Below are 18,098 nucleotides of genomic sequence, written 5' to 3'. Positions count from 1 at the left end.
AGAGGCTAATTTCTCTCAAAAAGTTACTCGAATCGGCATAAAGGCAAATCAGGTCTGCATTTGAACCTTTTTACCCCTGTACTTCAAAGTAATGACCAAATTCGAATTTTCACATTGTCCGGCTCAAATCAATGCACGCATGAAACAATTATCATTTCGCGTATAAAATGACTAACCGATTTTTCGACACTCTCTGCTCTTTTCTCGCACGTAGCAAATAACGATGAGAGCAATATAAATTTAAAAAATCGGCCTTCCGTCTCCGATCGCGGACGAAACATATACAGCATACTTAAATCGGGGCCTCCAATTATGATTAACGTCGATAATAAAAAGACGATCGTATTACTCGGGGTGCTGCTACTGCCGCTGCATCTGGGCCTCCGCTAAGAATAGTCAGCGCGTACACGCAGGTAGGTGTTCGTGCTCGTGCACGCAGAAGGAGGCAATTCGCTCCTTATAAAACGAATTCGCGCGCGTATACATATAATGTGCGTGCGCTCGTGCGAGAGAGAGAGAGAGAGAAAGAGAGCGCGATTTCTTCTCAAGGTCTTTTTCAGCCTGCCCACGTATATGAAAGAGAGTCTCTTCTCACGCCGACTGCTTCTACTATACTACTACTACTGCCAGTGCTCCTACTACCACTCTCTTTTTAACTCTCTTCCTTTCTTCAGGAAAGCCCTTGATTGACCCAAGTGCAGATATTCTGCCCCTTTGTGTATTTCCGTCGGGACCTTCTTCGTCTCCTCTTCTTTGTTTCTGTTTTTTTTCTTTTAATAACTACGCTTGCAGGTACGTAGGAATTCACCGCACGGGCTTGTGATTTGGCGTATATCATTGATAAATAGCATTTTTTTTAAAGAAGTTATTTACGCCAGTGAAAGGTATCAAGTTGTAAATATCTCGAGCGTTTTTGATTAATGAAGCTTCAGCGATTCGAGGTCTGAGGCCCGAGCAATTTTCGTCCACGTAATGAAAAATGTATTTTTAATGAGATCTCTGGGTCTTGATTGGGTTTATGAGTACCTCGACTCTATTATGCCAACCCTTACGAAACTTACGAACAAGGAGAGGACGCATGAGCTCGATTTGTTTATCATGTAGCATGTACTTCAATAATCGATTAACTGTCTCGATGTCCAAAAATTGTAGCTGTTCAGCAGCACGCTTTAAAATACAATGCCAGTAAATACTCAACGCAGCAAGAATATATCCTTTGTTGCAAAGCCAAAGGTAAAAGTCCACGCGTCTAGAACAATATTTATATACATACTGAGAATTGCGCAAGCGACGAGTGAGCTTAGTGCGCGCGCGTAAATTGTTCAATTTTTACCGCGCGTCCCGAGTCCCATTGTAAGTTGAGCGCAAGCGGATCGCGTTCGAATATATATAATGTGCGCAATCGAGAGAGAGAAGGAGGAAATGCCGAGAATTCGAATAAGTATATCGAAGCTGTTAAAATAGGCAAAAAAAAATACCAGGGCGATTATCGGCACCGTCTCCTCTCTCTCGTCTTGGTAAAATTACAAGGCTACGTCGAGCGCAAGCAGCGATAAGCGCGCGAAACGAGCCTATATATGTAATTCCGGATTCTTATTTAATCAGAAAGTCATCTATTTACTGCAAGCCTTGTGCTTTTATCGTAGCGCGCGCAGCCCGCGAATGTCTGTGTGTCAGTATGTATGAGTGCAACTTTTTTTTTAGCAAAAATTCGAAAAGCTATTTACGATTCGCTGCCTTAGAGCTGGGATACACGCGCTTTACGATAAGAAAATATTTTTTAGACTCTGACCGTGTCATATAATGTGTGTATGTGTGAGTGAGTGTATGCGAGTAAACGCGAATATCACAGTCTTTCGTGGAAAAACTTTTATTGCACACATCGTACATGTGCGTGTGTGTATGCGTGTATGCGAGTGCTACACGCCGTTTTTCCGGAAATTAGAGACATGGTCATTTTCTGCGCGTGTCATGCCTCTGAGCGTGAATGTTTTTCTCCTTTTGTAACCTCTTCCTTCTTCTTTCTCGCTCAGTTCTTTGTTTTTCTTCTTCACAAGCTAATAACACCTTTCTCGTATTTTATAAATGTACAGTCTTTTTTGTAGGGCTTTATTTATGTGAAACTTTTTTACACGCGTCAATCCTAGAGGAGTGAATACGTAAAAAAATAAGCGAGCGCTCTTACTCAATGCGAAGACTTTGTTTTGTCTCTTTCGGGTTCTGAAAATTTGGCCATACGCCATCTAGCGGTAACTCGTGAACTATTGCATATCTGAAAAAATGGACTAGAAGGCGGGGACTTTTGACCAAGTTTGCCGTAGTTTTCAATGCATGAAAGTTTAGTATTTTTCAAGCATGGAGCGTTATTTTTAATGCGAGTATTATAATAAAATTTCATAAAATAGGAATACACTTAAGTTGTTACTTAATTTACACATCGCAGGTTAAATACATTACATACATATGGAGTTTATTCACTTTAGTTTTAATATTATTAATCTTTAAGAATTGGATATATTGAATTAAATTTTAAGATTAGTACCACTGCATTCATTTTAGAATTAGAACTTTATTTTCAAGTACAAATCTATGTTTTTTCAGAGAAAATGTTGTAATTTATCAATAAATGTAAAGTAAAAGGTGAATATTGTAATACAAACTTCTATATCAAGTTATAGAATTTTAAAAATAATTTTTACAATCTACTTATGTAAATTACGTCTTTATTTCCAATGGTATTTAATTCCTTTCGATAAGTCAATACCAAAATCTTCAACGGGTCTCGAATCTTCTCTATTGTTTCTCTTAGTCTCAATGAAATAAAAAAAAATGACAGAAAAGCTAGAGAAATATCCAACACACTAATTACGTTGATTTAATTTACAACTATTCGGCGAAGTACAGCAACTTTTTTAATTCGCATTCATTTTCGTCGCCGATTAACGCGCCATTTACGAGGCTCGCATTGACATTTCTCTTTACATTTGAACAATCTCACGTAACTCATTGTTTTTTATTGTCTGCACTTTCTTGCGTAACTCGTGGCGAGTGAAAAAAATATTCTTTTTTTTTCACTCTTCCTGAAAATATGACGAGTAATGATCTATGATTGTACTTCGCTTGCATACAGAGTTTGGGAAAAAAACAATTGCGAATACGTAACGACGTTGTACAGGCGAGAGAGAGAGAGAGAGAGAGAGAGAGAAAAGAGAAAAAAAGAGATGTCTACTGTTATTGTTGCGCGCATAAAATATCGAGAGAAAAGGAGGAAAAAAAAGAAAGAAACAATTTCCCATCTTTTTTTTTGCGAGCGCGCACTCGGCTATTGAACACAAAAAAGCGCGGAGCAGCCTTGGCGCTGGACTCTTATCAGCGGCTCGGCTCACAATGCGCCGCGCCGCACTTCTCACTTTTGACGCTCGGCACACAGGCAGGATTTGCTTATCTTCCGCAGAAATTTCTCTCTTTTCTTTTAAAGCGAGCGAAGCGATAATAACGCAATATTGCTAATATTATTATCCATAACGCCGCGTACGACCTTAGCGTGCACGCGCGAACGCATAATGCTAAAAAACAATCTCTCTCTCTCTCTTTCTACTACTAGCTTATACTCGGAGGATTTTTCATCTTTGCCGTGGGGATAAAGAGTGTAAATATAGAATATATCGGAGGCGCGCATGTAGTATTAGATGCATAGCATGCGCGCATCGATCGATTCTCATTGTCTCCCTCTCTACAGCTGCCTATTATATATACCTGTGAATTTTCATCGCACACGTTCTATATAGCTCATGACGAAATTTTTATTCTGCAAAAAGAAATAATCGCTCCCGTTGTGTACGTGTATCTGCGCTACACATAATGCCACAGAGCGTATTACACGGAGTGTATTGTATTATATATATGTAGCCCCGCGTGCCGCTGCACATGCATGTGCATACGAGTGTATCCTCGCGCTGCTCAGTGATGCGAAAGAGAGCAAACTAGTACACATGCAGCGGCACTGTACACTCTCTTTGCTCGGCTGCAGCGCGCGGAGCAGCCTCATCGCGATTACATTACGTAAGAATTGTTCTACATGTATTAGAGGCTGCTCTCTCGGCGCTCGCATGCGAGTCTGTGTGTGTGTGTGTGTGTGTGTGTGCATGTAAGCGTGTAAGTGCATATGTGCGCTCTTTGCGCGCGCGGCGGAGCTCTTACTTATCCGTATGTGCGGTTGCACGAAGTCTCAAGGTCTCGTTGTAGTAGTCGCGTAGTCGTCGTCGTCGCTGCGCATTTATTGTTTGCACACCGAGTTAGAGGCGCAGGGGCGTAGCTATATATACATATAATGTATCGATGATGTGTGACTTTCTAAAAACAAGCCTCGTTTTGTGAGCTGCTGAGCTTTTGCTGCTGCTGCTGCTGCTCTTTACGCGCCGTTGAGCAGCAGCGCGCACCGATTCTCCTCCTCCAATTATATTTCATCGCCTTCGCTGCAATTAATCGCACGCGCGCTGAAAAGCAAGAGAGAGAGAGAGAGAGAAAAAAACTTTACACCGCTCTCGTTGCAAAAATTAATTACGAGCGATTATGCTTGGAGCTTCGAGCGAGTGAGTGTGAGAGAGAAAGAGCGAGAAAAGCGTCTATAACTATTAGTCATTCGCTCAACGGCCTTCGGTATAATATAGACTCTAATAAAATTTATAAGGAAATATTTGTATACTCGCGAGCAGCGAGCGCGAGGCGCGCATCTATCATGGAATAAATCCCGAGAAAATAAGTTGCAGCTTGAATAATACTCGCCCGTCCATCACGCGATCGGCGAGATTTTCGTTTTTAATCCTCGATCCGCGCGTCGATCGTGAAATCCAATCGTAGGAAAAAAAAAGAAGCGCACCTCGTGCGACTCGATGATCGAGGAAAAAAAGTTTGCAGAATTATGTCATTAACTTCCACTTTCCATGCGAGCTGCGGCTTTTGAAGCAAAAGGAATCGCGCAGTTAAGCAGCAGCAGCAGCAGCTCATATATAGTAGAAAAGAAGGAGGAAAAAAGCTGCACGTATACATCATAAAGAGGCGCGAAATAGACACGACTCTATGTACGCGAGCGCGCGACATTCCGTTTGTTATAATGCGCGCTTTCGCACGCTCGTCTACTATATACGCTATAACACACACACACATGCAGTGTCGTATGCGCAGAGCGTGTGCGAGCAGCCAATATTATTTATACGCTCTGGTGCGCCGGCCGATCCATCGTATACGCTAAACTATAAACGAGCTGCAGTGTACGCGCTCTGAGCAATGAACTCGATCCACTTTCGCGTCGTCGTCGTTGTCGTCGCTAAATTCGTCTCCCTCTCTCTTTCTCTCTGTCTCATTTTTTCGCGCGCGCGTGCGATGTCGTGCGTCGTCATGTGTCATACGGGCGATGCGATGCACCGCAAAAAGTCGCGGATCCATGGAAATGATTCGAGTCGATCGTTTATGGAACGAAATTCGTACTCGCGGTGCGAAAATGTCATCTCGATTATAGAGACACAGAAAGGCTATTTATAGCAATGGGCGAAGCTCTCGTACACATAATACATATAGGAGCGCCACATACACACATAGCCACACATACAGACTTTTGCACACAACACAAAGTCAGTGCGCGCGCGAGACGGAGCAAAAAAAAGAGCCACTTTTGCGCGATAAGGTCTTATCGTAATATGCCAACGCCGCGTGAAAGCCCGGCTGGCCTACTTACTCTCACTCTCGTTTATAATACTGCAGCAGCAGCAGCAGCTTGGTTCGCATAATATACGCACGCACACGCGTACATACACGCGAGGCATCTGTGACATATTTACCATCGACGACGACGCCGCCGCTCGAGCTTATATTTAAGGATTCTTTGCTCTCTCTCTATGCACAGAGTCTTTTATGCATGCATTTTTCACGCATTTTCCAAGCGCAACTAATGCCGATTCTATGTAATATATATAGTCGGCCAAGCGTACATATGGTGCGCACGATTAGGAAAATTGATCAATATTTGTAAGCACATATAATACCGACGAGCGCGCTTAGATTTTATTTATTCAAATAGCGATGGTACATTTGATTATAAACACCCGATGCGATGCGCGTATTTATTCAACGCAAATGTCTGCGTGTGTCTCTGCGCGTAAGCTCGCGTACTAGTTTTCTTGTCTGCGGCGTAATCGCGCGCGCCAATAGTCGCGATAGTTTTAAGAAAACGCGACTCGTGTATATTTCGAATCGTCGATGCGGCGCGCACGAATTTCTCGCGCCGATATATCTGTTTTGCATATTATATTATACGCCGGAGAAAAACGTCGTCGTTTTACTGACAAACATAAAAACACACGGTCGCTATTAGCCGAGCGAGTAAGTGTGTGTATGCGTGTATCGCTTGAAAAACGTGCAATCAAGAGCGAATTTGCTGCAAAAAAGGAAAAAAGCTCGAGAGCTGAATTCAATCATGCGAGCCAGGCGCGACAAAAACCAATGTCAAGTTAATTTCGCTTTTGTAATTGCCTTGAACTGGTTAAAAGTCGTAACGAGGTGGGGGAGGCGCAGGGAGAGCAAAGAAGAAAAAACGTTGGAAAGAAAAAATTTCAGAAAACTCATTCGATGCTCTTAATTATCGAGGATTTATGTCGATGCTATGCAAAAGGTTATACGTACACGAAAAATCCATGGCTTTACTCGTTGCGCCGCGCGCAAAGATCTCGCGATCATCGGCGAGCTTTCGTCACTTCGTTATACCGTACGAAAGCCAGCGCGCCAATGTATATCTATATACAGGGTATAATAATAACAATAATAACAATATTACAGTGAGCGCATAGATGATTGCGAAATTGGGTCGTCACAGAAATTGAACGTCGCTTCTCTCTCTTTTTCTCTTTAGTGCGAGAGGGAGAGAGAGATAGTTTCTATGCAACGCGTACGCACTTACACTCGCACACGCACACACATATATGTAGCGTACTGTTTGTGCGGCGCGCCGTCATGAAACGCATCTCATTCACCGCTACATTTATTCAGCTCAACAAAATATTTTGGTTTTATTAATACCACGAGACACGCTCGGTGGATGTGTATAATATTTTTAGACGAAATCGCTTGTGGCGCGCGCGTTGTTAATAAGAACATGAGTAACGGGCGCTGAGCAGAAAGAGAGAGACAATTGCCGCACGGATGATGAAGTGGACACGTGTTTCTTGGACAGGCGCAGATCTCGCGAAGCGGGAGCTTGCGGCGGCGGCTGTGAAAATGTGGCATATTACAAATGCGCTGTTGTACTTTGTTTGTGTGTGTGTGTGACCCACGTACATTACAGCGTATTAAGGTGAATGCATGCAACGTACGGCACAACGTTGTACACTTGCAACAAAAAATAAGTTTATCGCTATCCGATCGCTCGTAGACCCGCGAGAGACGTGGGTTGAGAATCTCGCGCATTTCTATTTGCAACAAAAAGCCTACATAGCCGCCACAAACAATTTACAAATAGCGGGCCCCACGTGTTGCACCGCATTTGTCTCTCGCAGATATTTATAAACGTGTCGGTCTGGGTACCCCCCCCGAAAACGACGACGTGTAAGTGCAGCTGTAACAATTACGTGCATTCCGCACCCAATATTATATACCCGAAATGAAAAAAAAAATAAATAAAATAAACGATCTGTTGCAAGCTCCAACGATGCATATCTCTCGCTCACACTTTCATTATCGTTTATCGCTGCTGCTGTTGTTGCTGCTGCTGCTGCTGCTATGGTATATGTGTGTAGGTATTATTGAGCAATTTTGTAATGTATTATATGCACGTTCGAAAGGGCCCAGGTGGGCTCGACTTTTGTCATTCCTTGCGTAGATAAGAATCTGCGCGTTAGAACGAGCTAGATACGAGATCAGCGCGAATCTTTGATGCGCGAGCTGCTCTCCGATCTGGCAATCGATTGGCAAACTTTTTCCTCTCTCGCGCCGTTTAGGATCGTATTTGTACTCGACGGCGCCTCTGATGTGTGTAAGCGAGTTAATGTTTTCCCGAGCGTCACTGCACCGCTCTCGATCACGGCTCGCTCGCGCAAGTTCGACATTCGACAGGGAGAGAGAGAGAGAGAGAGAGAGAGATAGAGAGAGAGACGGAGAAAAAAGTAATTACAATCGTTATCGCGATATCGGCAAACACTTTCGTTTTATTGTATTTTTTTTGTTGTCGATCGTTTCGTCGTAAATTGAAATTTCTTGGAGCGACGAACGTCGGTTATCGGCGCGTTATACACGCGCGCGCACACACGCACGAATCTGTGTCAATTCGTCATTTCACATCCTATCGCGTACGCTGCGTTATAGGTACAATGTATGTAACCTCATGTGTCCCCCTGTGCCGCGGTGATAACGACTGCAGTATATATACATGTACTACCACGGCGACAAAGTAAAAGTGCTCATTTATCTGCGTTTAGCGAAGGTCATAGACTGATTAATCTTTCCTCGAGACGACTTTTGTTCCATTGTTCGATATATTGTACGTATTTTGTACACGAAAAATATTTTAAATGGTAGTCCAAATATTCTCCGTGGAGTTCACTCACCTGTGCCTTGTTTACGATGCAATGACTAAGATACATATAATAATACCTTGATTCCCAGTATCAGAAAATAACCATTTCTTTTTCTATCTCTTAATATTTACTCGGAGAGATTATCAGCTGGCAGATTTAATCTAAGACAAAAAAACTCCATAGGCAAGTGTGTATGTGTGTTACAACTTACAACAAGAAAATTCTATTTCTATGGGTCTAACAATTAACTTCTGTATACGCATATGCACACACACGCGTGATAAAAGTGTGCAGCAGTTTTTCGCGCGGACGTTACGAAAGCTCTGCCATACACGAGCGACGCCATTGTTGTATGACTATTTTTTTTTGTTCTTTTATTTTTTTCTCTTTCTCTCTTTTCTCTTTTGCTCTTTCTTCGCTTTTTACGGCTGGCAGCGGCAGCGATCCCCGCGATTAACATGTGTATAAGCGTACAATATAATACCGACGCAATGGCCGAGTGAATTTGCAACGATGAATAATTTTTATACTTTCGGCACTTTCGCATGCGCCGCGTTTAAAAGTCTTTGTTTAGCTCGGCGTATTATGTAGTGATGAACAGCGAGAGAACAGCCACTATTTATAACTCTCTTTCTCTCGTTGAATTATTTCAAGGGTGGCGCGCGAAGATTAATACGCGAGCCGTTTACGAGATTATTGCACTCGCTCCTCTCTCTCAATCTCGCTCTCTCAATGACTGCGTGATGTATTAATATTGTTGTTTATACAGACAATGTACAGAGGTGAGATGCGATGGCTCGTGGCCAAAATTTCGAGCGCGACGGCCTGTCAACCCTGGTGCGTGCCACGCGTTAGTCGCGTACGATTAGATAGACCGAATATAATAACGTATTATACGCTCGCGACGGCACAAGTAGGTCGGTGACAGTTTTTTTTCTCTCGCTCTCTCGTAACGCATTGTACGTTTACTGAACGACGATACAATGTCTTTATCGAGGCACGTGTCAAAGGTCCAATACACTGTATTGCCGAGAAACAGGTTTTTTTTACATTACTTTACTTTATGTAAACTATAATTGACGCGCTAATAGAGCTCAAACAAAAATCGTATAACGAAAATTGCCGATATCACGAGCTTGTAATTACTTTCACTCGTTTCCTCGGCGACAATGTATGTGTAGTGGCGCGCGTATATAACATTTTATGTTAGCAAAGTATAGGCGATAAAAAGAGGCGACTTTTTTTTATACTCGAACTGTTTTTGCTGTTTACCAATTCGTATATATATACTCGAGGATAGGACTGTAGTAGATCGGCGAGAAAAATATAATCACGGCTAGTCGAGCCACTCTATGTGCTTTTTTCTTTGACCCTGAGCGAAAACTCGTACGAGACTTTCCTAATTTCAAAAACAAATTTTTTAAAATCAATGGGAAAAACAGTCCGACGCGTCATTTCTTGCGGCTGGACAAAAAAAAAAGAAAAATATTATCCGGCTTTTTCCGCGAGAGCGAAGAGAAAAATCAATCTATATTCGACCTTTGCGTTTAACCGATTGAAAGAGTCTCGTCGAAAGCGATGTGGAGAGAGAGAGATAGAGACACCGCTTCGAGCATCTCTCGGGCGCTTTTCTCGTGTGCATGTATAGATGTAAATTAAAAATAGACGAGTCGCGCCCTTGAAACGAAAGAGAGCCAGAGAGAGAGAGAGAGAGAGAGAGAGAGTCCGAAACGAGGAAGAGAAAGAAAAAGAGAAGAAGTTTTGAGACTCGAGGGAGAGAGATGATGGGTGGGCTTGTTGTGTGCAGTCACATGCGGCTAGTTATATTATGCTCATATAGCTCTTTTCTATCACATGCTCGGCCGAGAGTTTACGTAACATGTTTGTATGTAAATACACGTGTTGATGCCCCGACAATGTGAAATATCAAAATTGCTGCTGCTGGCTACCGCCAGTCAATGAGATCAAGAGAAGAATTACGGGATCAACGATGTTATTTTAACACTTTTGTATATTAGTAAGTGTAATAAAAAGGAAAACAAATTACAATGTCTCTGACATTAATGAGCGTATATGATCAAAAATAATTTTTTGATTTAGGAATTTCGAGGTCGATCGTCGACTAAATTATATCTAGAGCCAGCATTATGGCTTATCATTAAGGCATAAAGGAAGGCTTAAGAAAAAAAACAAAATAATAAAAATCCCACTACGCTGGTATATCAAGCGATCTCGCGCGGCGCGTTCGTCTCTCTTTTCTTTTCTCTTAATTGCAAAATTTGTGCATATGTCCAAATTTTTTTACTGACTGAGAGCGAGAGCAAAAAAAAAATTGCTCAATGAGCGCAACATTATATTGCGTCAATGTCAAAGAAAACACAAAATTCACCAAACCGCAGCGCGACGACCTCGCCACAATTTTACGCTCCGCGGAGAGGAAAAAAAATCAATGAAATGCTCCTCTGCAAAAGCAAAAGTAACAGCAGCAGCAGCAACAAACGAAAAGAAGAAGAACCTGAAAAGGAGAAAAAGGCGTCGTAAAAGACCACATAATAGGTAGCAATAATGCAACGCTTCCCATGCGGCTTTTACCCTTCGCGAGGCTCTTATGCGAACACATGTTTAAAATACGTATACGTTTTCGTCATTACGCAATCCTTTCCTCCGCTGCTGCTGCTGCTTTGCGTTCTTTGCTAATTTCTGGCTGCGCTGCTATATATGTACGTGTAGTTGGGTACTTTTGTGTATGCGTACACAAACAGGCCATTTTGCTCGGAGGAACTTTCTTTTCTTGTCTTGTGTTGCCTGCAAGTTCGCACGCTCTTAGAGGAGAGGATCTGATTGACAAAATTACTTACCGTCACTTTCTACGGGCTCGTCGTCGAACTTTTGCTGCTTGCACAAACAACGCGAAAATCGCTGGGATTTTTGGAAGCGAATGTGTCACTCTGCCGTATAGCTTCTAATTCGAGCCGTGGCGAATCTATCGGAAAATACGTAACGTCATTTTCTACAAACAAAAATCATTACGAAAAATTTCAGTCGTACCGATCTATTTTCGTATGCTATTACCAAAAAAAATGTCTCTCTCTTTCTCTGACGCACGATCGCCTCGATTCCCTTCGACGTGTGTATGTGTATGGCAATCGATGTCATGTACACCGTGTGCCCAGCAGAGAGCAACCCACTGAAAATGAAAGTGATTCAGCGAAAGGTATAATGCACGCGCTCAGCCAACTTGTGTGTGTGTGCGCGAGTGTAGCCCGCGAGAGTTTGAAAGTGAAATTTCGGTTGCAAAAAGTATTAGGTAAGAAGCATTATTATGTTATACTATGTATATTATCGTCGCGGCCTCTCCGCGCACGACATTATGTCATCGATGCCTGGGCCTACGATTGATCAAATATATTTATAATAATATTATTGTATTCGACTGGCAAACTGTTTCATCCGTATTTATTATTATTTCTACCCGCAAAATTCTCGCGAAATCCAAATCTCGAGCAATAAATACCTTAAAATCCTGATTCATAGCGATTCCGATTCTACGCGTCTCACGAGAGAAAGAGAGAGAGAGCCCTCCAGACGACCTATTCCTTTTTTTCTCTCTCGTTCCTTTTGTACGGCCTCAAGATATAATCATATGCATTCGCTGCTCTTTCTCTCGTCCCGGGCTATGATGATTGATCCCTCTGACGTAACCTTACCTCCATCTCTCTTTCTCTTCTCTCCTCTCTCTGTATGCGTATATAATTCTCAAACAAAACTCGCGCGCGAGACAGAAAGAGAGACAGAGACGGAGAGCATATGTTCGTATACACGATGTGTGCGTTCAGCAGGCGATCGCGACGACGATGCAAAAAAAAAGGAACGAAACACGAGGAGTCCCAAAGAGAAAGAGAGAACATAAGCAAGTGTATTCAGGATCTTAGCCTTTCTTTCATCAAGGCCTTCGTAGATTCGTGCGCTATAGGCTGAGAAGGTCAGCATAGCATTATAATATTTAAAAAAATCACACTCTCACTCGCTCACTCACTCACTCGGCTAGCAGCAGCAGCATGAGCAGCAGCAAAAAAAAATATTTTTTTCTCTCGTCTGGTCTCCCTCGCCACAAGCATCTTACTTCACGTTTACTTATACATATAAGCACACAGCACTACTACACATCGATAACCCATTTTTTAACCGACATTAAATATATCACATCAGCCAGTCATAAACATTGCAAGATTTTTTTCAAGGGGGCCACGAGATAGATATTTAAAAAACGATGTCTCGTATGTGTTGCATCGCCTTTCAAATTCTAAGGATATATTATTTATACGCAGCTAGATAGAGAAAGAGAAAAATATTTGTCAATGTATTAGGGAATTATCACCGAGAAATATTTCCGATGAAGCAAGAAGATTTATAATTTTGTTTTGCGCTTTGGTATGCTACATAAACATGTGGCAGACAAAAAATCAACCCCAGAGTGGCACAGCATATATAGCCACATTGAAATTTCTCGATCGAAATTCCATATGTCTCGCGCACTCACGAATATAAAAAAGATTACTTCACAGCGTCGGCGAATAAATATAAGCATTACGTGTATTACATACATCGCGGCGTGCAGGAAGGAAGCTTCTCTCTCTCTAGGCCGGAACTCAAAGGGCCGATCTCCGCCCAATATATTTGGGCGCATGAAATTTCGGGACGCGCGCAGGTGGCTATCGAATCCGGGACGCGTCGCACTCGTTTTCCTCCTCTCTCAAGGTTATAAAATCGTGATGTACATAGCACACATATGTAAAAGTAGACTGGCAATGTTAAAAGATATCTATATGTGTATACGTTCGCTGGAAATAAAGTAACACGTTCCAGTTCGCGCAATTTCAAAATTCTTGACGCATTGATGGATGTATGTAAATGTCTTTCAAGTTCACAATAATTTAATTTTGGCTTTTTCGACGATTAATCTACGTGGGCGAAATGAATCATGTATGTATATGGTGTAGCGCCGTGTCCAAGATTCACTTTCAAAATATATATTCGCCTGATTATTTTTTGTCTCTCTCTTTCTTTTGAAATTCCACTCGGACAACGAGTCAAAATGAAAAACAATAATAAAAAAAATAAAATAAAACAATCTTGTCAGTCTAGATTGAACTCCCCCCCCTCGTGAATTTTTTGCGCATTCTTTCTTTCTTCTTTCTTTCACTTTCAATTTGCTCGCAAAAATCGCATAATATTCATAAAAATTGCCCGAACAATCAGCCACCGCGCGTCCACTTCCGTTCGACTACTGTGATTTTCTTTACCTCCATGGCTCTGTGTATATTAGGGTCAGGATCGGTTGTTGTTTTTTCACGAATTCTTCCCGCTCTCAACGAGAGCATCGATCCAGCAAGGTTGCAGCAGCAGAAACTTTTGCATCCTTGACGGATCATGGATGTTAGAAATTGGCACGACGGTAACTTTCCATTATCTTGAACGACTTCCTCCGCGCGCGAAGAGGTGAAAAGTTGCTGATTTTTCGTTGCAACGATCATCCGTGATGCAATACACGATGGTACATTATCCAAAGAAGGAAATGGTAGCATAAAATATTTGAGCGTCGAAAGTTTTGCATTATATTGGCTACCTTGACCTACGAGCCGAAAGAAGCGCACAAAACTGCGCCGGCCTGCTCTCGGTTACGAGAGCTTTGAGATGATTATCAACTTTATTACTGGCAATGAAGGCGGATGCTGCTGCTGCCTCTTTCTCGGCGCTTTATAATGGTCCGAGGGTGCGAGAGTGAGAGACGTTCATTCGACATGTGGCCTAGTTATACATACTTTTTTTTATTTTACGATAACTATAATTTACAAAAAAAATTTTGAGCAATGCTCTCTCGCGCCTTGAAGATATTCGTATATCCGCTCACCCCAAAAAAGGCATGAGTGCCGATGATGATGATGATCGGCAGTCGATTCGATGATCGCGTTCGAAATTTCGTCGGCCCCCTCCCTATAAACGCTCCGTGTCGCAAGCTTTCGCCGCGCGCACATACGTGTAAGCGCGCAGAGATTAGAAATAGCCATTCGCGCGCGAAATATACTACTCGGGCTATATAGCGTCTTTTTATGACTCGAGAGAAATGGGAGCAAGGTCCAACGAATTAGGAGGAAGACGCTAAATAGATGCAATAGATGGCTACTGGCCAGCAGCAGCAACAGCAGCAGCAGCAGCAGCAGCAGCAGCAGCAGCAGCAGCAGCAGCAGCAATGGCAGTAGCAGCAGTGGCAGGCCTCTCTGTTGTGATCTCTGCGAAAATTTCGACTGCGCGACTATATAGGTACGCGTGTACGTGTCTACACGTGCCTTGAGTCAGAAAAAGAGCGAGAGAGAGAAATGTATAAGACATTAGTACGTTTAAATTGCGCACCACGATTCACATCGAATTACTTGAACGTATATGCATACACACAGACACACAACGGGAGAACAAACAAAATTCGAGCCTTGGCCAATCTAGGTACACATGTGTGTTACATTGTTGCTGCACGGCTTATATACGTATATATATTTGCTAAAAAAAATATTGCGAAATTTTCTTCTCTCTCTCTCACTTGGTTGTACTTATACTTGCCTTTTCAAGCAGTAAAGAAACACATGTATATTATATACAAGAGAGCGAGAGATGCCGGGGTTACGCAGTGCGTTACTGCTGCCTTCCTTTTTTTTTCTTTTTGAGGACAATCACGAGCAAAAGTCCGTAATAATTGCAAAAGCTCATTTTCAACGAGCTTCGAGCGCTCAAAATTTCTCGCTCGTGTGTGTAAGCCAACGCGAACAATGGCTCAATGCGAAGCTCTCTCTCTCTCTCTCTCGAGTGAGTTTGACATTAATAATAATTCGCTCTCTCTCTCATCGGTGTAACCTCGCCCATCGTGCATGTCATGCACATGTACGCGAGAGCGTGTAGGCATATAAATACATACAAAACGATGCGAGTACTATAACTCTATACTCTCTTATACGAGCTGTACGAGCTGATGGGCGATAAAAAAAATCTCCTCGCGCGTGTGCTGCCAAACGGAAACGACTGTCTAAGTGAAAAAAACGTAATAGAAAAATTGTTATAATGCACGCATCGATTATCGCGATGTACTTGGGTGCGAGAAAGAGAGAGACAATGCGCAACGACGCTCGCGTACTTGTACCGATCGTGTGAACGACACACACGCGCGCGCGCCCGAGCGCGAATTCGATTTATTTAAATACTCCGAGCGAGCCAATATTGCACAAAACGAGGCAGTTTAATGGCCATCGAGAAGAAGCCTATGTGTCGTTTTTTTCTCTCTCTTTCTCTCTCTTTGAGCATGCGTAATGCTACAAAAGAGTTCATAATAAGAACAGCGCGGCTATTATTTCAACACGCACGAGCTGTACGTGTACAAGAGTAAAAGAGAGAGAGACTAGAAGAAAGAATACATTGCGAAAGGTGAAGAGAGTCCAACGAAATTGAAAACGAAGGTTTACTCTGTGCGTTTCGCACAGGCCAGCATAATGCCTTTTTTCTTCGCCCCCAAAGAAAGTATAATTGAAAAAGGATATATGTATTGCGAATTTCCTGGGCCCTATCTCCGAGCGGCCCCGCTCTCCTCGGACACTCGAAGAAATCGTGAGAAGCGCAAGTAGTCAAAATGCGCATGTACGCAGAGAGAAAAGAAAGCGCAGCGCGTACTTACACGCGGGCCGTCGCCACGGTACCGATCGTACCGAGCTTCGGAGTCTCTCTCTCTCTCTTTCTGCGCCGCGCGAGAAAATACATTTTGCACAATGCTGAATTTACGAGCGAAACGCACCGAACGAGCAGCGCAACTTGTTTTCACGCGCGTATCTTTTCGCGTCGTCGCTTCTTTTTTTCTCTCTCTCGTTCTCGTTGAATTTTGACTTCTAACTTTTACTCTTACGAAACGATGTGTGTGCGTACATTATATTTTCCCTAGCGATCGCGCAGTCTCGACGTGAGTTCGAGGGTGCGCCTTTCAAATTTGTCAAGGCGCGTGCGTACATACTTGCGAAACGCACTGCAGATCGTTTTTTCGGAAGATGGCGGAGTTGAAAATTTATCGCTTGTTTTCTTACACATTAGCCAATGCGTAAGTATGGCCATATATTTATATAGTCGCGATGAACTTTTATTACTTGCGGAGTCGAAGAATTAAAAAAAAAAGGTTACGACGATCGGTACGACGATCGACAAGGAAAGCTTTCCTCGAATTTCACGCACGCACTCGAAATCTTTTCTGCATCCACTGCTCGTTTTTCTTCGCTCTTGACCCATATTGTTCGCACGCGCGTATGCGTGTCTGTACGTGTGCATAGTAAGAATTGCAGTGTGCGGCTCGTCTTCGCGTGCACGCAGACAGTGGCAGCAGCGCAGCACTGACCCACTTGCGTGCCTCATCTCCCTCTCTTTCTCTCTTTCTTTTCCTCTCCGTCTCTTTCGCTCGAGAGTCGGTCAGCTTCTATTGCCGTGACGTTTTACACTCGGGGCTACCATCTCGTGCGTGAATGGGAAAATAATTGAGAATTTTGGGCAGCTACAACTACTCGTACTCGCGCGCTTCGTTTCCGTTTTGCACATTATTATTTTTTTTTTATCGAAAATCGATGAAGAAAGATTGAGTGCGCCTAATCATCGCTCCTGGTGTACGTTGTCCTTTTTTTCACGAGAAAAAGAGACCCGAAACAACGTGTACTGAAATTGTCCTCGTGCGCCTTCATATACATACGTATACAGTGACACACAGAGTCGCGCGCTCGGCGTTTTTAGCGTAATAGTGAAAGTTTATCTCTTGCCGTGCATGGCACATCGAGAGAATTTCGTAATACATTTGTAATGCTGTGTGTGTGTGTGTGTGTGTGTGCCGCGCGCGTTGATAGCGGTTTTCGTGGGCCCCGAGGAGAGTTTGATATAATTTAAATCCCGCTAGTTTTCGAAAAATCACAGAAAGAAAAACGAATTGTAATGAGAAACAAAAGTATATTGCCAGCTGCTACTGCTTTTCGAGAGCTCGGTCGGCGAGGATTATGCCAAAATATAATCGTTTCGTTTCTTAATTTCGATTTCAATGATCGCGCGAATTGGTATTGGTGGTGGTGTGAATGAAACGTGAGTCAATGGCCATGTTAAATTTCACGATTATGCAATGCACGAGCACAAAATTAAAAGGCTTGGCGAAATAGCGCGCACGCATTATTACATTATATTATTATGCGCGCACGAGTTCGCGAAAGAATAGGCGCCTTCTTTTTTTCCCTTGATTTTTTTAATGGCCATCAGCGCTGGTCAGCGATACAGCGAGTGTTACCACGCGCTCTTCGTACAAGTATTTACTCATTCATGAAGTACGATTGAAAACGAACGTCTCACTGAATGCTTGCGCAGTGCTGCAGGCCGCTCCGATTTTTCGGATACGGACTAATAATTTTGTATTCGTCGCACTTGACTTTTGAAAGGTTCCTCGATCTGGATTTCAACGAGATTCTTTTGGGCAAA

General features: G+C 42.8%; 1 protein-coding gene across 2 annotated transcripts in view; it reads right to left on the bottom strand.

Annotated features, from left to right (window-relative positions):
- LOC106654912 (transcription factor Ken) overlaps positions 1-11,904 on the bottom strand; it is a 43,921-nt gene extending 32,017 nt beyond the window's left edge. Inside the window, exons 1-2 of one of the 2 annotated variants that reach the window (XM_014375045.2) lie at positions 11,613-11,904; positions 11,423-11,547 (exon numbers count right to left, since the gene is read on the bottom strand). The gene's annotated coding sequence lies outside the window, so the exon portion shown is untranslated. The remainder of the gene's footprint in view (positions 1-11,422; positions 11,548-11,612) is intronic. The other variant, XM_014375047.2, reaches the window with a different exon arrangement.
- Between the last annotated feature and the right edge of the window lie 6,194 nt (positions 11,905-18,098).

This window comes from Trichogramma pretiosum, unplaced genomic scaffold (genome assembly GCF_000599845.2).
Source record: "Trichogramma pretiosum strain Unisexual culture from Peru unplaced genomic scaffold, Tpre_2.0 scaffold46, whole genome shotgun sequence".
Classification (NCBI taxonomy): domain Eukaryota; kingdom Metazoa; phylum Arthropoda; class Insecta; order Hymenoptera; family Trichogrammatidae; genus Trichogramma; species Trichogramma pretiosum.
The sequence above is the reverse complement of the archived record's forward strand: the minus strand, read 5'-3'. Positions and strand labels throughout refer to the sequence as shown.